The following is a 27,975-nucleotide window of genomic DNA, read 5'->3' on the forward strand; positions in this document are numbered from 1 at the left end:
GTAACAGATTATGTCCAGTGTCTCCCTACCTCGGGGGATGAAGAAATCTTTTCAGCACTCAATATTTCAGGCTAAAAGCTGATCCATGAGTTGATTAACATGGCAGGCCACTGCATATTCAAGGATTCTGTAATCCTCAGTTATAGAGCTTGTTTATTTTGGCCAACATACACCAGATTGCATGAACATTTCAGTACATAGTGTGAGTGCTACTGCAGTTTATAAAATCTGATTGCAAACAGTTGAAAAGCAAACTCTTGGGGTGAATTTACATACATTCCCTGACATCACTTTGGAGAGTTAGCAGTGTGATGAATATAAAACAGGTGTGTTTGTACGATATATTCTTCAAATATCCTATCAATGTGAGCAGTATAACCTGTCCACGGTACTAAAAAAGTTTCATATTGCCATGGTGTATGTATTATTTAGCAGCAAACACAGTGCAATTTTCCCCAAGTACTTTACCAGCTCTCAGGCCGAAGAGCCATCTGAGCCGTTTCATACATGAAATGAAGAATTATCCTTTTAGGGTACTCCAGTGTGAGGAGAATTATTTGGATATAAAATGGGTTGGTTGCCTGTCAGAACATTTGGTTCTCTGCAATACATCAAATTCTTTTGATGTAGTGGTCAAAGCAAAATGATTCCATTACTTTATACTTGAAAAGGGTGGAAGTGCCTTTCAGGTCATTATAGCTTGAGGCAGCCTAAGTTGCCTTAATGGAAGATACCAGATATTAGGACTGATTCTACTTGACCTTTCCCAAACCTTTCTGCTCAGATACTTCATGAACCCCAGGGACTGTGTTTAATGGTGCACAATCTCACTTTAAATAATTTCTCTTGGCACTCGGGATACAGGCAGGCACTACACTAAAAGATCCATTATATTAAGATAAGATAAGATAAGATTAACTTTACTGACCATGCAGGGGGAAATTTGCATCGTTTTGCTTTATGCACTGCCTTAAAGACTGAATGTAAACCAGCTCCATAAACTAAGAAAATCTAAGCTTTGCTAAATGCTCCATATGCCAGATATATGAGTGTAAAAAAACAACAATCAACAACAGCAAATCAGAACAGTGATGCAGAATGAAAGGTAAATGCAATGTTTAGGTTAGGGCCATGGTTGCACTGATAGCACAAGTATTTGTTCTGGGACACTAATTTAAATTGAGTCAATTTAAAGACCACACACTCCTCTCATAACTCCCATGGATACCTCAGGGACTGTATTCATCAAAGAATGAAGCGCCCCTCTCCTTTCCAATCTCTCCTCCAGTCATTTGGGATAAACAGATGTACAGTAGTCGGGGTAGAAGCATTTCTGAAAGGCTGCTAAATCTCCTTTGAGGGGTGAAGCACATGGCCTTTGTAAGGGAGAATAATTCCACCGCTGTCATTGTTGAGCCGCTACAGCCAGAGTTTTGGAAGAAATAGTCTGAATCCTATTTTGAGCAATGGTTGTTCAACAGCTCCATGGCTCTAACATAATAGGATTCAGATATATGAGTGAAATTGACTGAACATGCATGTGTGCTTCCCTTTCTGTAGTTCTTTTGCAAATGTAGACTGAGGGCTCCAACGACTGCTCATTCACATCTAAAAATTAGAACTGTAACTAGAAAGTCTTCATCCTACAAGCAGGAGCTAGTTCAGACAATGCGAGGCCTAAGCAAGGGTGGAGTTGTATTTTTCCTCTATAGACAGAGGGAAGGTATTCACAGTGTTTGCAGTGTTACACCAATGATAGACTGAGTCTCTCTGTTGAATGCACAAAGATGAAAATGATACCAATATTCTCCCAGCAAACAAAATGTCTCAAAATCGAATGTAGCTAGGTTTAGCAACTACAATAATGTGGCATGATAATACTGTACATGGCTCTATGAAAAGCACTGGAAAGCACATTAGTGGTAGACTTTTCCAGACTTTAACCTTGTTACTTGCAGAAATGTAATTTACTTTAACCATACTGTAGCTGCCACATGCAATATTGAAAAAAAAAGTGAATTCTGGATACAGTTCTGGATTCATTTTTTTCTGCAATGATGCTCACTGGAGCAACTTGTGCTGAGACAGAGTGAGAAAGAGTAAAAAGAAAATCTGGGGCCTCTGGGAGCAGAGTGTTTACAGAATGCTTTGAATGGAGAGTGGAAATTGTTGCCACTCACTCTACTCAACACACTCTACGTACTGAGTATGTTGTTCTTCGCCATAATTTGCAGGCAGTGATTTTGATTTGCTGCATCTGTAGACCAGCATTAGGGGACCAGATGATTTAACAACTTCAGACGGAGTCAGTGAAACTGCCTGGTGTGTTTGACTGGAATGAACAACCACACCATCGACCTCTGCAGAGCATAGGTCTGCACTAACAGGCACTGGCACCTTGTTAGATTGTTGGTACTGTTATAATTGAATTTTAGCCTGCATTTACTCTGTAATATTTTCTTTCCTTCTTCATTAACACCACTGACTTTGGAGAAAAAAACAAAAAAAAAAAAGAAGCTTTCCAGTTATTCTTTTCTGAAAAACCATAGCCTCATTGTATGGAACATATTGTATGGAACAAATTGAAACACTAATGATCTAATGGAGGGCATATGACCTAGCCTTGGCAATATGCTTCGATATGCTATGATTCATGGGCTTTCAATATTTCAAATGACCTTGTCAAAGTCCAAGGCCTTATGCCTTTCTGTACAATTTTCTGTACATGGCTTGAAATGTCAGCTGCCATTTACAGTGGCAGAGGCAAATCTTTACTGTATAGTGGATTCATTGTACCCCCAATGAATCCACTAAACCCCAAGGAAATGTTCCACCATGCTTTTTTTTTATTGAAAACCTCTGCTCTCTGTCCACACAATATAACCCATCCCACCAACAGAGTGATGGAGAGATTACATTGTAATTTATAAGACATCTGAAATTTGGTCTGACTGGTTCCACAAGTCATATAAAAAAAAAAGAGGGGGGGGAGAGCAAATGTTTTCTAACAATGAGCACACAGCACATTGGATCTGTTTTATAGCATGATTTCCTGACTGAGTCATTCACACTTGTATATTTACTCTAGCATCGGTGAACTCCCCAGGCAGTAACACTGTATATTTTTAGCAACGCTCTGTGAGGCTCTAGAAAAGGCAATGTCAGGCGAACAGTCAGCCTGCCACTTTGGCCCAGACTGTAATATTACAACTACTGGATGGATTGCCATGAAATTTTTGTACAGACATTAATGGTCCCCTGAGGATGAATCCTACTGACTTTGGTTATTCCCTGACTCTTCACCAAGCACCTCCAAATGAATTGCCATGAACATGATGGTTCAAACTTTTACGATTTAAGATTTAACATGGTAAATATTAAACCTGCAAAACATCAGCATGTTGTCATTGTCACAGTGAGTGTGTTAGCATGCTGATCTCCTCTTGCTCAACAAACTGATAAACCTAAGTACAGCCTCAAAGAGCTGCTAGCATGGCTGTAGATTCCTGTGCATACAGTGGCCGACCAAACTGCTTTTCACTTTTCTGATACATCGCTTTTTTTAGTGGAGAGAGAGTGGACATGCAGCACATACAGTAATGCAGTTACTAGCATGTCCTAAGTGGATGTTAGAGATGACATTTGCTGGGTAAATGTACTTGTCTTCATGTGACACATGGCTGGCACAGAAATGAGCAGAACCATTGATTAGTTATCACTTACTGTGTTAAAACATTGCATGATTTTCTGAAAAGGTCATTGCTGCAGTCAAGCAAATTCCAGCACCCACTGTGCATGTACACCCACACAGACTGAATCTTACTAACCCCACTGCCAAACAGAACACTGATGCTAGATGATCCTACAAAACTCCAGATTACTATTATATGCTCAGAAATGGTGTTTTTGAGAAACAAGAACTGTACATCACTCTTTAAATGTCTTTCTGTTCTGATGTCCCCAAGGCAAGTGCACGTCCCCTGTGGCACACCCAGGTATTATTATTCAGCAGAACAAGCCTAGAGAGGCTGTTCTGCCTTGTCTGACAACTGAGCAGTTGAGATGGGGAGCCAAAGGCACTGCACTGGGCGACGCACATTATCAGTAGCTCTCCCTTCCCGTATTACCCATACCACATGTTGTTATTCTGGTTTCAGAGTTCTCTGTCCTAGGGGTTAAAATTAGGATTAGGATCGGGTTCGGTCTCAGTTAGGGTTAGGGTCAGGATAAGGTTTGGTTCAAGGCAGGCTTGCAGAGTAGGGTAAAACTTATCACTGTTATCTCTGTCCCTGTGATAAGTTCCAAAGACCAACAACAGAGAAATTCGGTGGAAATACTGCTGTACTGAACACAGTCTACATTTAGCATAAGTACACAGGGTGCTCTTGACACCCACTGTAGGACACGGTGGTGTTTATTTAGGAGGAAAATGATTAATATTATGTGATATTAATATATGTAAATCTGCTTTTTCAGGGCATCACATATACTGAGAAGGCAGTATATACTTAGGAATAAACAAAGTACAGATAATGTTTATGTATTCACTGTGATTTTAGGGTAAACAGCAAAAACTGCACCTTATGAAGCTCCGCTGGGAAAAAAAAACATAGTGATTGGTGCAGCATCGCAGGACGCCATCAGCTTTTTGCCTTTTCCCTCATTAAATCTGTACTGCAGAGTCATGTTATGTCAGCCCCAGCCATCCACCCACCCACTCACTCACAGACACACAAACTCTAATGCATGCACACAAGCTTAGCACTGCACACATCAACAGGAATTCTACAGGGATTCATGCACACACATACACACACACAGAACACCTGTGGGTGGTCAGTTAGCATGTTTGGTTGTGTTTGCAGTGGTTAAAAACTGGCCTGCCTGAAGGCCTACAAATAGTAAGAAGTCACTGCAGAAAACTTCCACTGCGTGGATTGTTTGTGTATATGTGTGTGTGTGTGTGTGTGTGTGTGGATGTGTATTAAGTCACCCTGTTGAAAACAAAACTACAAGGCCTAAAGCCTGGAAATTACTCCTAGAAGGTACAATATTTATTACACTACACAGTACGAATGAGTTGTATGTACAACTGATAGTATTTGTGATTTCTGCTTTTCTCAGAGGTTTGCTGCTGTGTCATGGCAATTCTGCCCATTACATTATGCAATATCTTGTATGCGAGTAGAAATCCAGGTGTAAGTGTAGAGTTTAGGCTGGCTTTGAAACCAGTAGGGTCTACAGTGGGTACGGAAAGTATTCAGACCCCCTTAAATTTTTCAGTCTTTTTATATTGAAGCCATTTGATAAAATCATTTAAGTTCATGTTTTTTCCTCATTAATGTACGCACAGAACCCCATATTGACAGAGAAACACGAAATTGTTGATTTTTGCAGATTTATTAAGAAAAACTGAAATATCACACGGCCATAAGTATTCAGACCCTTTGCTGTGACCCTCATATATTTAACTCGGGTGCTGTCCATTTCTTCTGATCATCCCTGAGATGGTTCTACACCTTCATTGGAGTCCAGCTGTGTTTGATTATACTGATTGGATTAGGAAGGCCACACACCTGTCTATATAAGACCTTACAGCTCACAGTGCATGTCAGAGCAAATGAGAATCATGAGGTCAAAGGAACTGCCTGAAGAGCTCAGAGACAGAATTATGGCAAGGCACAGATCTGGCCAAGGTTACAAAAAAATTTCAGCTGCACTTAAGGTTCCTAAGAGCACAGTGGCCTCCATAATCCTTAAATGGAAGATGTTTGGGACGACCAGAACCCTTCCTAGAGCTGGCTGTCTGGCCAAACTGAGCAATCAGGGGAGAAGAGTCTTGGTGAGAGAGGTAAAGAAGAACCCAAAGATCACTGTGGCTGAGCTCCAGAGATGCAGTCGGGAGATGGGAGAAAGTCCTAGAAAGTCAACCATCACTGCAGCCCTCCACCAGTCGGGGCTTTATGGCAGAGTGGCCCGACGGAAGCCTCTCCTCAGTGCAAGACACATGAAAGCCTGCATGGAGTTTGCTAAAAAACACCTGGAGGACTCCAAGATGGTGAGAAATAAGATTCTCTGGTCTGATGAGACCAAGATAGAACTTTTTGGCCTTAATTCTAAGCGTTGTGTGGAGAAAACCAGGCACTGCTCATCACCTGTCCAATACAGTCCCAACAGTGAAGCATGGTGGTGGAAGCATCATGCTGTGGGGGTGTTTTTCTGCTGCAGGGACAGGACAACTGGTTGCAATCAAAGGAAAGATGAATGCGGACAAGTACAAGGATATCCTGGACGAAAACCTTCTCCAGAGTGCTCAGGACCTCAGACTGGGCCGAAGGTTCACCTTCCAACAAGACAATGACCCTAAGCACACAGCTAAAATAACGAAGGAGTGGCCTCAGAACAACTCCGTGACTGTTCTTGAATGGTCCAGCCAGAACCCTGACTTAAACCCAATTGAGCATCTCTGGAGAGACCTGAAAATGGCTGTCCATCAACGTTCACCATCCAACCTGACAGAACTGGAGAGGATCTGCAAGGAGGAATGGCAGAGGATCCCCAAATCCAGGTATGAAAAACTTGTTGCATCATTCCCAAAAAGACTCATGGCTGTATTAGCTCAAAAAGGTGCTTCTACTAAATACTTATGGCCATGTGATATTTCAGTTTTTCTTAATAAATCTGCAAAAATTTCAACAATTTCGTGTTTCTCTGTCAATATGGGGTGCTGTGTGTACATTAATGAGGATGATGATATGGGACTAAAGAGGAGGTCATATAAAAACAGGACCCTCACAAAAAATGTTTCGTTTTTGAGTAATATTGTGTAAAAGTTGAAAATCACCTTTCATCATGAAGTATATCGCTATAGAAGTTTGGTGACACGATTAGACGAGCAGAAAAAAGTCTGCACACCTGAATACAGACAGGTGCATGTTTCAGTCAAGCAATTTTGATCAGGTAATTCATGAGCTGTTTTTTTTTTTATCATGATAACTCTCAGGACTAGCTGCTAACATACTGTAGCTAGAGAGGTAACCAGGAACATGCTGGCACTAGTCAGTCACAATAGCTCTTCATGCTTCTGTATTTGTGCCGTTCATTCCCCCCAGCATTTTGTTCTCGGGTTTGTGTATTTCACTATATTAAGAAGGAAAACAAAGCTATCAAATACTTTGTTTTTACTGTTTTATGTGTGTAACTACAGTGACTGTGTGTTGGGCTCTGAGCATTGGCAAATTGTGAGTGACCTAAAGTCAATATTGTGCCTGAAAGCATCCTGTGCAACCACAGACGGAGCAGTGAAGCTGCTGCTGCTTTGCGAACATGCTGTTTACGCTATGCAACCTTTGTACGTGTTAGAGACAATCAAGTGTGTATTTGTGTCTATAGATTTGTCTAAGTTTGAAAGTAATTTCATAGGAAAATGTTTTTTTGTCATTGTGTTTGGCCCTACAGGAGTGTTCTTGTGTTCATATTTAACATTCATATATGTATTTCATCAGAAAGTTCATTTTGAGGTTTCAGTGGGATGAAACGCTTCCTCGACTGTTTGCTTTGTTGATCTGGAAACACACACATGCACGAACACATGCACATTCAGCATTGCATGAGACTCTAACTCCTCTGCTGGTGTCATTCCCTTGGCATTGCTTACTTCATCCATTTCCTGACATGCTTTGTGGTTTCCAGTCAATTGCTTATCATCAAAAATTTAGCAAATTTATCATATTTGATCATATTCATAAAATTACATTTGTAAGTGGCACAGGCATGTTGTTTCATACCAATTTATTCTTTGCACTTTTTTTTTAACTATCCGTTGTTGGTGTGTGGGGGGTATTTTTGTTTTGTCTTGTAGTTTGATTCAAAACTCTACAGGGAACGCAAAAACTGGGTCTGTCAGACAAACTAATCCCTCTAATGATCTGTCATCTTTCTAACTACTTTTTTCAAAGTATTTCATTTTATTTTTATTGTATTTATTTATTTATTCTTGTTTTTGTTTTGTGACTGACAATAACTATATGTCCTTGTATTCCCATGCAATCCTGAGCTCTAAAAATTATGTTCATGTACAACGAAACTACCTGATCTTTCAGAACAATATCCACTTGCACTGAGTTGAAACATTGTTAAACTTTTATATGGTTATGCTTAGACACTCGCAGTGCTCGGTTAAAGTTAGGGAAAGATCGTAATTTAATACAGAAAAAATTCACAATGGCTTCACACATAGTTTTCCCCTGATAGTTTTGGTTAAGTGGTTTAATTTTACTGTTACTGTTATTATTAGAACTGGGTTTATTATAACACTGTTGTTGTATTATAATCTTTGTGTTATATTTTGTATCTCTGCTAACTGCTGCCTGCTGTTTTCATTGTGTACCTGCCATCTTGCAGAGTATGGATGCTATTTTCTCATTGAATTCTCAAGATTCTCCATTATGTATTTATACTATATACAGTTTGTCCATCCATAACCACACAAGGATTGTGTGAAGTTTTCAGATTGAACCACTCGTTGCCAGATGTGTCCCAAGAGTCTTTGTGTCCTGAGAGCTGTGTACAACATAGCTGCAACTCAGGCAATCCATGTAATGGTTTCAGTCTTTTAGCTGAATGAAGGTTTTTTGGTGTAATTGGAAATCATTGAGCAATCCTGCCTACTTTTCCAGCTCACTTTATATTTTTACTGTTGTAGGTTACAACTATTTTTAAAATGTGAAGATTTGACAGAGTTGCAACTGCAACAGTGACGGTAAAGTTGTTTTCAGAGGTAGTGTGGCCGAGTGGTCTAAGGCGCTGGATTAAGGCTCCAGTCTCTGAGGAGGCGTGGGTTCAAATCCCACCACTGCCATTTCACCATCTTTAGTCCTTCAGCTGTTTCTGTCAATGTGATGCTTCATCAAAGCACAGAACTGTGAATTGTTGTTGGATGAACAGTGAATGTTTCGTTACTGTTTTGACAGAGAGCTCTGAGATGCTTCAGTTGCTTTGGAGATGTGGATTCAAATCCCACTGCTGCTTTTCTTATACTAGACTTTTACTTATACTACTTTCTGGCCATTTTAGAACTTAAAGATTATGTGAAATGGGAAAATATGGTTGCCTAGTCCAGTGTAGGTCTCTGATGTGAATACCTTAATTAGCAATATGTGAACTGGAAGATGCTCAATTCTTGATCTTCCTGATTTTCGGTGTGCTCATCCTCACGGCAATTGCAATATTTCCCATTCTTATGACAAGTTATGGCTTCAGAAACAAAAACTTCCACTTTCAGCCATTCGTCTGCAAACCTGGTCCTCCTTTGTGCAGCTCTGTTTCAGTTAGTGTGTTATTCCACTGTCTTTACAGATAGCTCAGTGGTTTTATAAATCACAAATTGAAAGTCCCAGAAGTAGAGAACAGAGCAGAATGATGCAGTGGAAGTATGTTGGGCCCATAATCCAGAGCCTGATGAATGAAAACCATCCTCTGCTTTGTGCAAACACGAAGCCTCCTTGTAGGTAAAGAAATAGAAATATTTGCTGAGAGTCTGATGTCTCTGAGTAGGTCTTTAGTTTGAAAGAAACTTGTCAGGTTTGATAATAGATCATTAATCCTTTTTTTTTTTGGTAAAATATAACTTGCAGCATGTATAGTATGATTTCTATGCAAAATGATATTTCTGAGTTATCTGTGTTCTGTTACTGTTACGTGTCCTGAAACTAACAATATATGGCTCATTCATGGGAGATGTCATAAGCCTAGAAATACAGTGAATGGAGAAAAAGATGAGCAAAACATTGTATTTTAAGTAAGCCCCTACTGCAAAAATACAGCATTTGTGTGACTTATTGTATTTTGTATCAGTGGTGGAGTTTATGCTTATTTGTCGGCATTTTTATACGAGAGAAAAACAACTCACTGTGGGGTTCCTGAATGAAGACGGTGTTCATGTGGACACGCTGCTCTCCATTATATACTGTATTACTTCAGTAGACTCCAAGCTGTTTTAGAAAGAGTCTCTCTGCCAAACTGGGTCAATTATTTGTATCTGCAGGTGCTGACCTATCAATGCCCCTCTATGTCAGATTTTGTCTCTTTTTTCAGAAGGACCGCCGAGCCCAGTTCTTTTTGTTTTCCTCCTTTTTGTTTTGAAAGTATGGCTGTATGAGAAAGATGTGGCAAAGAAATAATAACTAGTGTTGTTTGTCCCTCGGGGTGGAGGAATGAAACGATTGGGTGGTACAAGGATAAATGGATGATACTAAAGAGTAGAGGCAAAAAAACAAAACATCAACACTCAATTTCTCAGTTAATCTGCTTTGTCTGGATTCTGTAGGTTTGGTTTACACGTATTTGAATGACAAGCAAATAAGCTCACTGTTGTCACTAGACAGAAAGTCACAGAATCAAGAACAAGTTTACAACTGGGTTTTCAATTTCCTCATTGTACTGGATTATATACCCCCTGCTGATGATTAAAGCCAAAAGCACTATGTCCAGCAAAGTTTCATTTGCATACACAATCCCAAACATTGCAAGTGAGTATGAGAGGATGGTCTTCTAGAAAATTATAATGACTGAGGACATGACAGTTTACTCTACTGATACATATATTACCATGTTTTAAAGTCATGTACCATTTTATGCTACTGGCATTCTGTGAAAGATAGTGTATAGTGCTAGTGCCTTGCGGGTGGAACAGTGGGTGGTAAAAGCTTGTATAAATACAAATATAATGAGGAAAACATCTAATTAATGCTTTATCTGACACGCTCCTAATTATAATCATGGTTATAGAATGGGTTATCTATCACTGTACTGCAGCTTAGATGACTGACAGCACTGTAGCATAGCAAAACCATCCATCCTACACTGTTTCCTTCAAACTCCAGGGTTGCTGTTCTGTCCTGACCATGACCTTTGACCTCACTGTGGAGGTGGAATTGAGAATAGAGAAAGTGATCAACAGGCAAGAAGGTAGAAGCTTTTTCCTTTCAAGGGTCAGAGGGATATGACAGAATGTGCTGATAAGTGATGGCGTTGGGGAGATACAGGTTTTGTGTGTTGGACTGGTGAGGCTGGGTTGGGGTCTAGGTTCAGCGATCATGTGCTTTTCTTTGTGTTCACTCGTATTTCTGTCTGTCTTTCTGGGGAGTTAAGGTATGAGGAAAGGAGATTGGTGGGAAGTGTGGTTTTATTGTTGTCTGCTGTTCTGTTTGCCAAAAGTGCTTTGACTGAGCAGCTATGTCACTTTTCAGCAAATGCTGCTACTGCAAGATATGATATGCAGTTGGAAACAGATAGGTGGGTAGATAGAGAGAGACAGACGGTAGGCGACAAAGGAACTGACTACAGGGAAGCAAAAAGAACTCAGCGTATAGTGCCCGTGCCCTTTTATCTACAGAAACTTTACAGAAATGGAGAAAAACGACCATTTTCCCCCACTGACACCTCTACAATGGGGGTATTTTACAAATCGTTACCACAGGGCTGGCTTGAATCATTTTCTATACATGTGAGGAGCGGCATTACCTTAAGGTCCAAAGGAAATAGACACTGATACCACGAGATTTCCAGACACCATGGATAAAATGCTGTAGCACTGTGTGTTGGCGTATTTGAACTATAATTCAGTGATGCTGTTTTATTTTTGCTCTATGACTCTTTCTTTCTGCAGGGGTTGAGGTAAATAGAGATGCAAGAAAGTAGGGCTGTGCAATGTGACTATATATCATGTGACAATAAAAAAAAAAACAAAAAACAAAAACCCATCTATCATTACATACTAAGCTCTATCATTCATTTCGTGGTGTCACAAATTACACCCTTTATGGCAGTATTTTTGCACTTTGCATTCCTCCACATAGCATGGATTCAGGAAATGTGCACAATGGCAATACAAACATGCCAGAGAGTGAACGTGACACAGAACAGGGTCATTCTGACCAGAAGCAGGACTTTTAGATGGACTGACCATCTAAATGAGCATCAGCTTCTGTCATATGGACGTGGTCTGGGTATGACACGGATTAGAAAACCATACATTTGGAAATTATGCTGTAGACCAGACCCCAAAGCAGATTCAAACACCAATGACCTCTTTTACCACCTCCACAAGCATCATGTCAAACAGTGTGGAGAGAGGCTACAGATGAAAGCCACAAATGTTGCAAGAGGCTTTTGCCCATGGCACACCATAGGGCAAAGAATCACGGAGATGGCTGCTGTTGCAACTTAGATCTGCAAAGACATGGCCCCAATTCACACGGCTATATGTATGTATGATATGTATGTATCTGCAACCCCATTAAATGAGAAACCATACATTTCCTCTGTAAGCCTAACTGAAATTCAGGTGCGTTATATAAACGCTGCAAAAGTCACTCCTACACAGGCTGGGATATATTAAAAAATAATACATGCACAATATAAGAGAGTCTGAACTGAGTGAGTGCTTCAACCAGACTGGCCTCACCTGTAATTCCACCTGAGACTGCAATTCCTCACCAGAGGTTTACTGGATTACAAAGTCCTTCAAGTTTGTCTTTCAAAAATATAAATCAAATACAGTTGAATGAAGTATAGTTTCATAAAGTAACTTACAAGCTCTTTTTTTTATCTCATAACAACAGAATAAAAACCCACAAGACATCAAAGAAACACAAAAAACATCTAGACAGAAAGTGTGTGGATGCATTAACAACCACGTGTTCTAAAATTACTTTTAAATTTGTTTTGGCCCAGTCGTTTGGAGGGAAACGTAACTGATGCCTGGATTATGTTTAGTGGTGGCGTTTTTTTCTTCATGCTATGTTCTTGTTACATAGTTGTGACATGTGTTTTCAGGAGGTGGTCCAAGTTGGTAGTGGGCATGCAAAGCACAGGACTTTAACATCAGTCACAGTATCAGGGGTTCACATCCTGGCTCCTGCAGGGTTAGGAAAAAGATCTTTAAATGTTATTCATGGTGGATTCTGCCATTCCAACACTGGATTGAAGTTACTGCTAATGCTAACCCAATATTTCCTGGCTCTTGATCCCTGTGTTACAATCATGCAACATACATATGGGTATTATTTCTTACTCAATCATATTTTCGTTAGAAGAGCAGATATTGTGGAGAAATCAATTATGTTTATAGTGAAAGTTTTCCAGTTACATTAAGTATCAGTCCCCTCCAAGAATCGCCACCTTAACGTGGTGGAGGAGTTTGTGTGTCCCTGTGATCCTGGGAGCTGTGTTGTCAGGGGCAGCAGCCCCTGGTAGGGTCTCCCAAGGCAAACTGGTCCCAGGGGAGGGGCCAGACTAAGAGCGATTCACAGAACCCCACTGACCAGTAACATTTGGAGCAGTGTCACCTCTCCCAGACTAGGGTAAACAGGGCCTCCTCCTGGAGTCAGACCAGGGAGGGGAGCTTGTAGGTGAGCATCTGGTGGTTGGGCCATAGCTCAAGGGGCCCAGCAAGGCACAAGCTGAATGGAAGACATAGAGCTATGAAATACATGTATGTAGGTTGGTCCCTGTATAACCAGAGTGAGATTTGTGTCCGTATTGTCAGCATAAAGTCAAATACATTTTCAGTGGGTGTTGGACTCCAGCAGGGTTGCTCCTTGTCATTTGTCCCCAAATGAGGGTAGGATGGAGTGGGTGATTGACAGGCAGATCAGTGCAGCAGCTGCAGTAAAGCAGGAATTGTACTGGTCTGTAGTGGTGCAGGGGGAGCTGATCCAGAAGGCTAAGCTTTTGATTTACCACTCAATATAGGTTCGGACCCCCAACTATGGTCATGAGCTTTGGGTAGTGAGTGAAAAAATGAAGTCACAGATTCAAGGTTAAATGAGTTTCCTCTGCAGGTCAGCAGGGCTCACTCTTAGAGATAGGTAGATAGGAGCTCTGACATCGGACGGGTGGGAGCTTGGAGTAGAGCCACTGCTCCTTCATGTTGTAAGGAGCCAGTTGAGGTAGTTTAGGCATCTGATTAACATGCCACCTGGTAAACTTCCATTGGAGGTCCATTGGAGAGACTTAATGCTGGGCAGCGTTGTGATTCTCTGTTAGCTGCTGGAGATTATTAGTATTTAAATGTCTGTCTTCCTGTTGTTCTGGTTAGAAACTACCTGATGTGAGATGGTGAAAGGCAGAGAAGAGGACAGTGCCAGGGGTTCTGCACTGAATGTGCAGGATACCATTCATACTGCATCAATTGTTTAAACTCTATATGAATTGGAGAGGTATAAATCTCTTCTCCACAGTGCCCTGCCTTCAGGACATTTCTCCTGCTTGACATCTCCTTTCACTCATTCAAACTGACCTGTCCGCACAGCTGTCAGGGTTGTATCATCAAGGTTTTTTCTCACTGTTGGAAAAATCTTGTAAATAGAGTGTTGCACAAGAATCCCATGCACAGTAAATGAAGAACTGGTGAAAAGCAAAAACATCTTACTAATTTGGCAACAGAAAAAGAGAAAGAGAACTTGTATATTCTTGGATTGTCTTTGTGTGGGCCTGCGGAATACACTGATTCTCTACATAAAAAACCCTTAGCTTTTCTCTCCTTTTCCCCTCTTTGCTTTTATCATTGAATTCATTGCTTTCTCTTGTATTTTTCATAACTAAGCTACTGCAGCTTCAGTTCAGCTGATTAATGACTTGATCTGCTCTTTGATCTTATCACAGGGTCACTTTGCTTTATTAATAGTGTCAGCTAAATTCCCATAATATAAACAAAATGCTTTGGGTATGCATTTTTTGGAATGGTATGAAACAACTGACTTCCTCCTCAACACACCAAACTTATCTCGTGACCCAGAAAGTACATCAGAATAAAAAACTAGAATGTTAAAAATCTAAGAGTCTACAGATACAGTGTATCAACATCTCTGTGTGGCTGTAATGCTCATTATGAGAAGCAACAAACTATGACAAACAACAAACTAAGGCCCAAAATTTGGTTTTGATCTTTAGTAGTCGTGGAAAAGTAAATTTAATGATTGGCTGGAAGGCGGTGTCAGGGGAGAAAATGTAGATAACTCGCAAATAATGGCAAAAGCCTTGTTGCTAACATTTGTCAAGTTTCTTAAGTTTCTCAAGTCACATACCTTTGCCCTATATAGTTCTAGTTAATACATGAAAAATTGTTTTTTTTTTTCTTTTATAGATATGTTCATGTATTATTCATCACTATCTTCAGTAAATGGGTTTATAGTATTAGCATGTACACACTGGCTAATATGCAGTATTGTATTTGACAAACAGAAATTTTGAGCTGATCATGGTGGTAGATGAAAAGTCAGCAGTGATCAGCAATTTAAAAGAAATTGCACCAAATTGCAATTATTGAGATATATCAGTCTGAACCACAAATGTCTGCCTCATGGTGGCACTAGAGGAAGAGTAGGAGGATCACCAATCAGTCATTATGGTTTATCCTCTGGGCACCATTAAGCTCTTTTTGGTAGTACAACATGTAAAGGGAAATTGGATGGCAAACCATCCAATAGTTGTTAAGGTATTTCACTCTGGACCAAAAGGGTCAACAGACTGAAACTCTGTCCATTCCCAGAGCCATTTCGCCAACGTGGCCGAAAATGAGAAATCAGAGGATGTGGGAGTTGTTAAGCAACCAACTGACCGAGCAACATTGCTAGTGTGGTTAAAAGTGTGGAATGCAAGAAAAATTATCAGTATAAACATCAGATAGAGTTTCTTATTGTTAGTCTTTAAGATCTGGATAAAATCCTCTTTAAATTCTTCTTTGCTCATGTCCTCATCAATAGCCCGTGCTTTTGTATTTCCCTTTATATTCAATATAATGTCAAGCTAACCTTCTACTGCTAACAACAAGAGGAGCTCAGAGAGGTAAAGAAAAAGCTGGCAAAATGAAAAGATATTCATTGCTGAAGGAGATGTGCATTCATCATTTCACAATGCATTGTTAGCCTGGAGTCTCAACCCACCACAATATAATTACAATTTTTCATAAGCTCCATGTGCTGCTGATGAAAGAGACCACTATTCTGTGGATTAGTTTTTCATGTGCATGTGCAGCAGCATCAAAACATGTTTTTCATATGAAACATTTCATTTTTAAACACTACATAAATATAAAAGAAAAAAAAACCAAACAAACATGTGACCTGATTGTTAAACATTAAAATGCCTCTGCACCGTAATCTGCTTCTATTTTCTATGTAAGCAGTTTAAGCTAGTGAGTACTTTCAATAACATTTAAGCAGAATAAATACCTGTCACATTTTCCACATGGTGAATCTCTTCATTTTAGAGTAAAATGCTTCTTATTATCACCGCTAAACACATGACACATCTGACTAACAGAGATGCCATTAGTTGCTAATATGTTTCCATTTACATGACTCATTTTCCCTGTAACGGTCTACAACATTAATTCTGGTGCTCCAGATTCATATCTGGTTGCCATAGCATCAGGCCCTTTTTATCACTGACAATGACCCTACATCACTTTGGATTGTTACTCTTTTTTGACAATGATCTGTTTCACAATCACACACTGATGTAAGCACGTTCTGAGAAAGTGCTTACATCAGTGTTAAAGCCAAACACATTTACTTTTATTGTAGGGAGGACCACCTATGGATATCTGCTGCTGGGTGTTAAAGAAGTAAAAATTGTGTGTAAAATACAATTTGACCGCCGGTCAATAGATGGGTTATGTTTTATACAAAGGGACCTATTTTACTTTGGATTGATATCCCGGACAAATCTAGTCTTGGAGCATTCATAACAATGTGCATGGCATCCACTATCTCATTATCCTGGAGGATACAGAATCCTTTATTCTTCTTTTTTAATCTCTACATCACAGATTAGACTCTCCAACCTAAAACTGTGGGACAGCATTTTCATTTTCGCAAATGTTAAGTGGATGGCCTAGAAATGAAAAGAACCCAGATTCTTTCAGCTCCCTTTCCAGCAATCTTAACATCTTCTTTTCCCCAAAACCCTCCCAGCAACACTTAGCTCTCCTCTTCACCACCAAACTACTCAAAAGTCCTTAGACTGCAGAGGCTCCAGAGCTATCTTCATCATTGAAGATGAAGAGCTTTCAGCAGCAATATATCCGAAAAAAATGCAGGGTTTGATGGAGTCTTACCTGGAAGCCCCAGACTCAGCAAAATCTCTTCTGAGCTTTCACTCTTTCATCATTATTTCTGAGCTGAAGTAGGGTTTGGTGAGTGGTTTGTGCTGGTGACTGCAATGACTGCAGGCCACTGGATGGCCAAACCACACATAACAGAGGTATTTGAGCATCTGAGACTGAACTCAGGAGTTTGCAACAACAGTTGCTAGCAGCTAGCTGGAAAATGGATCAAGGTCTAACTTGGACTAGCAACAACATATGTTGCTATCTTGATATATATGCAGATAAGACATTGCTGTGTGTACTGCCTCTCTCCTGTCCCCCAAAAATCTAAGCAATGATAGTCATTTCTGGCTTGTATATATTTTTTCTTGACAACTCATCCAGTGATTCAAACCAAAGTAACCACAGAGCTTGATAGGGCACACTAAAAATAATAGTAGATCCTATCCTTCCCATAATGCTTATGAAAAGTGTCTTACATTAGACCCTCTCTGCCTGGTAAACACTCACATCTGTCAAACTCCATAAAATGGAATCACCAGGGTTATTTTCTCGAAAGCTCTTCCAGATCAGACGACATTATACAACCACTTCACACGACCGAATCCCATAATGACTACCCCATCTTTACTGCCTTACAGTAATCTGAAGATAAATAGTGCTTTAATACTAAAATTATTTGGTCTGGTCAAAAGTATTTTGCAGTATTTTGTCAATTCTTGGGTGTTTTCATCAACACACGGCCTATATTTCCTTTTCAGCAATGTCAGCCTTCCCTGTGGATCACTGGTCATGATGTTCTGTCAACTGGGTGAATTATAGTTAATTGGTTGCATAATCAACCCACACATTCATCATAGATGCTGTTCCCCATGGCAACCCCGTTAAATAAATCAGTCCCTTGCTTGTTTCTGCCTCACTCTGATTCCTGCGTCGCTCTTTAATTCTCTCTGTTGCTTGATCTGTCTCTTTCTCTGTCACTCCTGGTTCCTGTCCTTGTCGTTATCTGTCCCTCAGTCATTTTCACAGTTCCCCCACTTCCTATTGCTACCTCTCGCTTTGTCCTTTCTTGTCCATTTTCTGTTAGTTCCCTGCTGGCTGCCTCTGGGTGTCGGGTGTCTTCCTCTATCCGTCTATCTGTCCAGACATCCTCCCACCTCACCAGCGCTCTGTCTGTCTCACTCCATCTTCCTTACTTTCACCCTCTTTGTTTTTGTCTGTCTCCCTTTTTGTCACTTTCTCTGTTCTTTCTTCTCCCTCTCTCCAGTCTCCAGACATTAGAGCAGACAGACATACTGCGAGCTGACAGAAGTGTCTAATGGAGACACATTAACACAATGTTACTGAAGCTCTGAAGACATTAATTCAGGTTCCAGAGAGCAACAGAGTTCACTGATGGCTTTGAGTAACGGTTCACTCTCTCCCCTGATTTTAATAATCAAACTGAAAGGTCAATGTGTTACCAGGTCACTCCAACTTTAAGATGCTTTAAAAAAACAACAACAACATATACATATATATATGTGTGTGTGTGTGTGTGTGTGTGTGTGTGTGTGTGTGTGTATATATACTACTATCTGAGATGCAGCATAATGGCATAATGTCACTTACCTTGAGCTTTTGAAAAGCAGCAGTTGTACTACTGAAAAGACTCAAATATGTTATATGTTGTTATTACTACAACATATGAAACAATCTGAAAAGGTAAATTCTGAGACATATGTCTTTCCTATGTTTTTTTAGCTGTCATAGATGACGTTATACACCCTCTGGCAGGCATTGGTTTCTTTCTTTCAACATACATTTTGACTTGTCATAGCACAAAAAGCACAGGTGGAACCAGGGGCTTTACTAATGGCTCTTTTCCACTTAGATGTGCCAGTAAGCTGTGCCAGTGATCCAGCACATACAAACCCCAGACCCTGGAACAGGGACATCCAAACTGAATGTAGCCTTTCAGCTGCAGTTACACCTGTGTATGGAAAAGTCAAAATGTCCACCATGAGAATGATCTACTGGCAGCCTCAGCTGTGGGCTGCATTAGCTTATTGTCCCTGATTAGACAACTTGTCTGCATTTAGAAGATGTCAGCTTGTTAGCCAGCCAATCCATGTATCAACTCAGAGGATGTTTGAGTAAGCAGAAAGAAAACAAAGGGGCAATAGGCTTAGCCACCAACACTGATTTCCCTATCCAATGTTAGTACATTAGGCTGAGCATCAGTGCGTGTGTGTCCAGTACAGAGGTCTGTAAGTTACTGAAACAGGAATATGTGACGCTAACTGCTTAGCTATAGATAGACTGTAGCTTATGTGATTGGAAGATAACTAGAGACAGACGAGAGTGAGATAGACTCCACGGTGACTAAAATGAATGTTACTCTCTTTGAGGATGTCATTATCTCCGCTGTCCATCTCAAATAAACATCCATAATTCCACTTAGAAATTCCACTCAGAAAGCAAAGTAGCTGAGTCTTTCAGTGTTAGCTGTGTGTACATTTATGTGTACACTGCAAACAACAACTGCTAATTGTCACAGTCTGCTCCTTACTTCCCCTCAGCCCCTGTCTCCAGCCCCTGCTCACTTCTCCCAGGCCATGTTCTTGCCTTCATCTCCCCAGAACTCCCATTCTCCATGCTCCCACCAGATGTCCAGGGACTTTCTTCCTGTCCCCATACTCATCTGCTCGCCTGTTTGGCATTTGTAATCACTTGAGCTTCCCTGCCCACTCACACTAATAGGATCGTGGTGGTGTGATCCTGAGATCACACCTGTGGCTACATGGGACTAGGAAGAAGGGTTACTGTCATGTTGTGCCCCGGCCACCCCTAGGTGAGACATAACAATTACCTAAATTCAAACAAATGTCGGCTACAGAAACAGGGCTCAAGTTGTAACCCTTAGCATATCTCACTAAATCTATGCAAGCATTAAATTTCCTGTTTACAGGAAATGTCTGTGTGACGTCTGAATCATTTTAGGAAGTATCCAAGGAGACAGATCTCCATTAGACAAGGTGTCTTAACATGCGGAAATTATCGAGGTTAACTGACTTTGAATGTACAGTATGGTATGAATCATACAAGTTTGAGTCCAGGAATATCAAGAGAAACATTTAATAATGTCTCCCTCTTTCCCAGGCAGTTGGCTCTTATACAAGATGTAATGCTTTAGATAAACAACAATCATTATCTCACTAAATTAATATAAGATAATACAGAATACCTTACAGGCCAGACAAAATGAGCAATACGTGCTTATTGCGTCGTTTAACTGATGAATTTCAATAAAAGAAAAAAAATTCTGATAGAAAGATAGTAATGTATCTGTGAGGTCCCTGATAGGAACCTGATAGAGGACTACAGAAAGTGAAATTCATTGTGCAACTATTTTACCTCTCTTGCCTCCAGAGCGTAGATAGCTGATGATGCTCACCAGGCTGCACCAGCCATCAGCCTGAGAGGGAAGAGTTAACAACAGTTATTGTCACACACACACAAACCCCCAGTACACACAAACCAAATGTTTATTTTTTTTATCTGTACTCAGATGAGTTATTTCTTACCTGGCTGGAGGTCACCAGCAGCTCCCTGAAGAGGTCGATGTGGTCGTTTAGTTTCTCCAGCTGCAGGAGCAGAGAGAAGTTAGAAACGTTTCAGCTGCAGCATCAGCACTAAAAAAAAGAAAAAAATAGGGGCTGGAACCAGAAGATCGTTTGTATTATCGCTTAATAAATTAGTCCAACAGTGCTCAATTAATGATAATTTGGTGCAGACTTTTTGAATCAGTCAGTGTTTAAATTGCATTACCAGGCACCTAAAAGTACTTAAGGCTTAATTTTAACACAAAATAAGCAGGATTCAGGAGTCTGCAAATAGATTTTCACATTGTGCGAAAATGAATGGAAGCTACTTGCTGCCTGGAACTGTAGAAACAGATGCATCTGAAATTCAAAAACTGTTCAGCAAAAACATGGTAGTAAAGTAAAATGTGTCTGGTATAGACCTTCAAAGTCACTGTCCTTGGATGTGATCTCACTCACCTGGGCAGGTGTTACAGAGGTGGACTGCTGGCAGGATGCAGTCACACCTCAAGTCCGACTCTGTCTCCTGAACAACAGTATAGAGACAACGTGCTGTCAGTTAGTAGATAACACAGATTGTGTGTGTGTTTGTGTGTGAGTGTGTGTGTGTGAGTGTTTGTCCATGTGATGATGTCACTGCAGGTGAGGGCCACTGGGCCTGACCATCAGGTAATCTTGAAGCATCTCCCCGACTGAACATCCAGGCACCAGGCTGCGTCACAGGTTTGTGAAGTCCTCCATTCATGCAGACTGGAACCACTTCTCCACATTAAAGGGGCATTACACGTAACATATTAAAGCCCTGTAGGTAGTGACAAAGGGTACAAGATTACCAGACAGGTTCAGTTTATCAGCAATCACATTACAGATCTGGGCTGTAAAATGATGTATAAGGAAACTAAACTGAACTGTGATGTGGTTGTTTCTGTGGTGTTATAGGGGTCCTGTCCGGCATCCAGAGCACCAGGTGGGGCATCTGTGTATAATCCTCACTCTGGCAGCAACAGTAGGATCAGGAGGCAAACCAACTGACTCATTTTGTGGCTGTGGTCCTTAAACTCCAGAGTCTGGACTGAGACGGCCCTCTGGAACAAACTCTGGGAGACCGCACAATGTCCATGAATCTTCTGCATAGGGTAAGAAAAATGGCACTGGTGAGTTTCTGGTTCTATTTCAGTTTGGTGTATGAGTGTATGAGAGTGTGTGCGTAGCTGCTGTACCTGATCAGGTCAGCCTCAGGCACTGAACTCCACACCTCCTTCTGACAGCTGATGTCTCTCACCAAGTCTGTCAGGGTGATCAGCCTCTGGAGGCTGAAGTTCATGTAGCAGATCTGGGGCTGGGTTTGGAAACTTGACACACAAACAGAACACGTCACAACACACATCAACTTAGATTTAAGTGTGACGTGATGGATTTATTTAACTTCTTTGTTTGTTCAGTGACGTGACAGAGCAACAAATCTTCTAAATATACAAAAATCTCTTCATGAGCAAACACAAAAGAAATGTATTTTTAAAAACTCCTCTTTTTAAAAAAAGCTCAATGCATTTTGGCATGATGTCTCTATCAGAAACTTGTTAGTGGATTTTTTTTCAAAATTTGTTGCAGTTCATTCAGGGGAATTAAAACTGAGAAAAAGAAAGAAAAGAAAGAGAAATATTGCAAAAATAATATTGAGGTAGAATGATTTCCAGTGCTGCTAATAGACAGGTATGAAGCAACAACTAATTTGATTAACACTACAGTTAAATAAGTCTGGCACAAGTAGTAACTAGAGATTTCAGGATCACAACAGAGAACTAAGTATCCATAGTCACTAGGCAGTAGTGTGGTCACAATGCAAACAATGCATTAAAAACAAATTTCATACCTTGGCCATTTCATATCACACAGACATGAGAGTTGAACCAGTTTTCATAGAAACATTTGCTGAGTATCTGGATTACTGAATAGTTGAAAAGCTAATTCACATTGCTTGCTTGTGTTTAACCAAGAAGGTATATCAGTGTCATTTCACTGCAGGAGTGCAGCGACAATTTATGACAGCACCCTGCCAAGTGTCTTATCTTAGGGGCCGGTCAGGGTGTGAGACAGACAGAGGGAGTATGCATGTCCTATGAGTACGTGTATGTGTGTGTGTGACACATAGAGAGAGAGACTTGATATCATTATGTGTTTAATTACTAATGATTTTCCTTTGTGAAATGTATTTCAGTTGTTGAGCGAAACGTTAGTCTCTGCTTCATGAATCCTTTCCCATTATCTGGTCCTTTTCTTGACATCCAAAGACAGGATGACTCCAAAAGGTCACAAAGTGGTTTCCTGACCTGCTGTTAATTTTATTATCATGACGAAACATCAGCCTCTTTGGGTTGGAGAAGGGTGGCTCCTTGTCTGGCTAATGTTAATTCTGGCACTTATTGTGAGAGGTGAGAAGGCCATTTGGCAGATTCTGAGGGTTTTAGTAGAAAAGTCTATCCAGGGGTGGTTGTCCTCACTATAATGTGCTTTCCTCCTAACTGGAGCTGAGACAATAATAAGAACAAATGTGATAAAATGCTAAATATTCTGGACAACCTTAAACATTTCAATATGATGTTCAATGAAAAGAAAAGCAAAACAATTATTTTCACTTTTTTTTTCAGTTTTCATAGACCAAAAGATGAATTCATCGCTCACCAGAGCATCTTATTTGGTTCCTTAGTGAGTATGTCCTGTAGCAGGACCATGTATGTGGAAGGCGAAATAAAAAGTGTGTTCATGGTGATGAGGGAACATGTTACTCTTGATGTGTTTTCTAATAGTTTTTGTACAAATATGAACATCTATTGCACAGAGGAATAAGATATCAATGCTTATGAGTGTTTCGATCAATTCATTGTTGGTTTGAGTCTCAACATGAGATTTGTTGACAATCACAAAACAAACATCACAAGACTTTTCCTTTCAAAACTAACAAAAACTAACAATAGTGTAAAAATACATTACTCTCTTTAAATGACTGCTACCCTCAAAATCTCGCTCAAATGCTCACCCCCTGCGGGCTTGAAAGATGGCTCTGCGATGGTCGTTTGTCGCTGCTTCGTGGAGGACAGCAGCTGTAGTCAGCTTGGATTCCAAGACGCATTGCAGTTTCAGGGCAAAAAGAAAACATCAAAACATCCATTGAATTTCTGAAATCCCTCCTGCAGCATAATCCTCTTCTCCATCATCCATCTGCATGATAACTACATTCAAGTACACAGCTTCCACTAGCATGGTTAGCTGTTTGTGTGCAGAGACAGGCACATTCATGTATTAAGAAAATTATAAGATAAATTTTAAAAAAAAGAAAAGAAAAAAACTTCAATTACTTATGCCAAGGTTTAAGAAGCAAGTTAACACTGTTTTGCCGCAGCCACCCTGTTGACCTGATACCGTTTAGCTGTGTCTATTTACAATACAGTATTTGCACTTTACTGTGTGTAAAAGCTATGCATTATATACAGTAGTGTCCTAAAAACTTCCCACAGTGAATTTACAGTTGTGTGCCATATCAGGGATGACACAAAATGCAAATAATTATTATGTTTATACAATCTCAGTGTATGCTTCTTTATTATTTTGCTTAATAGAGCAAACTACTGAATGTCTTCGAGGGACTAGTGAATGATTCAACAAGAATATGTGATTTCAGACATATTCTTTGATTTGTCATATTAGGAAAAGCACAGGTGTAGTTGTGACGTGTACCATGATAAAGACACATTGTTAACTGGCTAACAGTCACGCAACAAGAGTATTTTTTTAAAAGATACAGTGTGACTCAAAAGTGTTCGTTGTGTTCGTAAGCAATGAAACAAACCAGTGCCACTTTACAGCAATCACCTTATTAGGTACAGCATGACCAGTACAGTAGCTTATATGGTGGCTAGTGTAAGCTAACAAACGTTAGCAAATGTTAGCTAACTTTGGATAGCTACTCCCTTGAAAGAGACATGACAGGGTCAGTTAGGCTGGCTCATGTTTGTTTTGTACTTGTACTGATGTTTCACTAAATATTAGCATGTTACACATACATATTTCCGTGTCCTATTCCACAAGAGCAACTGACTCAAAAATGAAGAAAATTCAATGTGATAATAGTCACTGAGACTTCAGCAAAGGTTATGTGGTCTCACAGGGCTGATATTTAGCACCACTCCAACAGAAAGAGCATTTAAGCTGTGCATCTCTGACCAACACACAGCTAGGTGGAAGCTAACTTTTATTTTTGCTTACAAGAAATAAAGGTCATCATCACTGGAGTCCAGTCAGCGCAAACAGTACACGGTGCAAACTCTTTGATGTGGCCTTAATTGTGTAATACTTTGAAATTTAAGATGAGGCTGAACTTAAATGTCATGTACACAGGAATCTCTTTAACATCCTTTGTGCAGAAACAACAGCTATTTCCTCTCATGTTCTTTCAGCGTGACAGCAGCTTTTACACCAAATTTTTATTTTTTAAACCTGTTGACTCCAAATTGTGTGAGGGACTGGACAGATAGGAGAACTTTGAGAAAACGTCCGTGCAGTTGCAGGTTACTGATGCCATGGGGGATTCTAAGTGTTAGATGTTCACTTTAGGAAATTCAAGTCCCCACAGCCATAAATTCATTTCAGACTACACTGTATGATTTCTCATATAATTATGTTCACTTTGGTACTCTTTATTATCTGTTCAATTGCTGCTACATTAGAAAAACTCATTTAATTTCTGCAGCTTGTCCTTTTCTCAAGTTTCCAGAATCAAATTATTGTTTCCTATTGAATGCTGCTCATGCCCACGCAGTCGCAGCTCACTGTAGCTGAAAAAAAAATCACCCTATTTACAAGTGCCTTTATTGGCTTAGCTAATGTCATGACCCCAGGGTCTGCTAAACCCATTCAATACCCATTGTATAACTCGCATCATCGCTAGTAGTAAATGCAGCAGTACAGAGATTTGTACTCATGTTATGTATTTATGGAGCTGGTATATAGTGTTTTTTTTTTCTATTATAAGATCTGGAAGATAGATAATTGCCACTGTTGCTTATGATACCATTATCCTTGAACCAATGTCTGGATCTCAGAATGCAGCAACACTGCTAAAATTAGCTGAAACACAATCCTACAGCCAGACAGAAGTGCTGATAGGGGATCATTCTTCAAGACATGGTAAGGTTATTTAAATCAGTGACTAAAGAGCCACACAATTCGCTCATAAGTTGATAGATACAAAAAGAGAGCTTAAAAGAGAGAGTGAAGTTTGAACATATATATATTCATATAACATAGAATAGCATTAGCAGTTATTTGGAGTCATGTTTTTGGCCACATGCTGAATATGTGGCCAAAAACATGACTCCAAATAACTGCTAATGCTATTCTCTGTTTGCTAGATGTATGTAGCAGACTTTTGCTAACAACTAAACTGTGATAATATGTCAGTATGGTGTTCTCAGCTTGTTTACACTTCCTCAGGTGACCAAAAAAAAAATTGAGGTCTAAGGAAGGATTGTTGCCACGGCCAAAAAATGCAAACATTCACTGCAGGTACATGGAGCAAACTCTATTTTCCCATATGAAACTCAGACGCTGTGCATGGTCATCCGTCACCATCTGTACTCTTACTTTGTTTTGCTACATATAAGGTACACTATTTTTTGCAATGGCACCAAACATAGGCACAGGATGTAAATTGTGAGGTCTATTGTGAACGTTATGCTTAGTGGAAATTAGCTGGACAAGAAGCAGAAGGGGTCAGGTGATCAAACAGGTTGTAAACAAGCTGACAGCTTTGCTAGGTTAGCTCCCACTCTATTTGGAGTTGCATGTGGAATGAGTGTTTGACTTCATTTTCAGTTTCATTTAATTTCAGCCAATGGGAGGGTGTGTTTGCAGCCTTCTTAATCATCTGACTGCACGTTTCACACCCATCTGACCCATGTTTTGTGATGCTGCTATATTCCAAAATCTTGGCATTAACTTTGGCAAGCACAAAGCTATCATTACTGATAGAACCAACGGCCAGGGCAAGAAAAAGAAAACCCAACTTATAAAAAAATTGAAGTTTTCCTGTTATAATGTGCCCTATAGAAAACTGAAGTGTCATTTCCTCCCCATTTTGACCTGAAATTACATCCTCAAGAAGTGAAAATCAGCTGGCTTTGTTGCTCATTTCACGAATTGTTGACTCTTGAAGCTACTCGACTTCAGACCAATGCCCAGCCTTTGTCCTCTTTCAGTCTTTAGAACAAGAAGTCCAAGATTAAATTCCTCCTCTTTGGAAAGTTGCCATATTAGATGCACTTTACAGCCTCATAGTGAGAAGTAGGCAAAAAAAAAGCCCTTTTGGCTTCTAATCTTGCCCAGCATGCCCCACTGAAGCTGCATGGCATTTCTCTGGTGGCTGCTTTGTTTCATCATTAAAACCCGCTTTGGAAGGATTTGCTCCGTTTGGCTCGACTCTACAGGGAAGAGCAGGGATAGAAAGGAGAAAGAGGAAGAGGAGGAGAGGGATGGTCAAGCTTTAGAAGACTAAGAGAAAGGAAGAGCAGATTTGCAAAGAGTTGGGAAAAGATGTACAGGATTCCTTTTTAGAAAGTTAAGCAGCATTGAAAAGATGGCTGGCTCTTTAAAGACCAGCGGTATGTCTAATATTACATTCTTCTGTAATTACACTTGCTATTTTGAGAGCATAAGTGTGTTCACCCTGACAATTATGACAACATGCTTTGCAAATTTGGCCCCACATGTGCTCCATGTGCCCCCCACACGTGCCTGCATGTTCTAGCACTACCTATTTTGGACAGTAGTTCAGATAAACTTTGCTGCGTCACTTTCTAGTGCAGTCAGGGCCTTGAAAAGTCCTGCTAAAATCAGCCTCTTATCTTTTTGATTGTTCTGCTTCAGTAAAGTCTTGGCAAAATACTGCATGAATGTATGAACTTCCTTTGAATTTAATTTATTTTACAATACAGTATTTAGAACTCTCAGAAAAAGGGCTAACACTAAGTGCATGGTTTAAGTAGCACAGATCAAGGGCTTTTAGGGAGTGTCAAAATCTACTTTTGCTAGTTTAACGGTGTAAAGAAAAGGTTGGAGTGCCAGGCACATGGTTCAGTTAGGTTGCAGCCTGCTTAACCTCGTAATTAATCATGAGGGTGTTTTGGGCAACAGTTAACCAATCAGAATGCCACCTCCCACTCCTTGCGCCTGCACATTGGCAAATTGCAATAATAATGGCAGATTTTCCAGGTAGTAAGAATC

The 27,975-nt window shown here is 40.1% G+C and overlaps 1 non-coding gene across 1 annotated transcript; it reads left to right on the forward strand.

The window, feature by feature from the left end:
* The first annotated feature begins 8,778 nt into the window (after positions 1-8,778).
* trnal-aag lies at positions 8,779-8,860 on the forward strand. The gene has a single exon. It is a non-coding gene; the product is annotated as a tRNA-Leu (tRNA).
* The last annotated feature ends 19,115 nt before the right edge of the window (positions 8,861-27,975 follow it).

This window comes from Toxotes jaculatrix, chromosome 10 (assembly GCF_017976425.1).
Source record: "Toxotes jaculatrix isolate fToxJac2 chromosome 10, fToxJac2.pri, whole genome shotgun sequence".
NCBI classification, from domain to species: Eukaryota; Metazoa; Chordata; class Actinopteri; family Toxotidae; genus Toxotes; species Toxotes jaculatrix.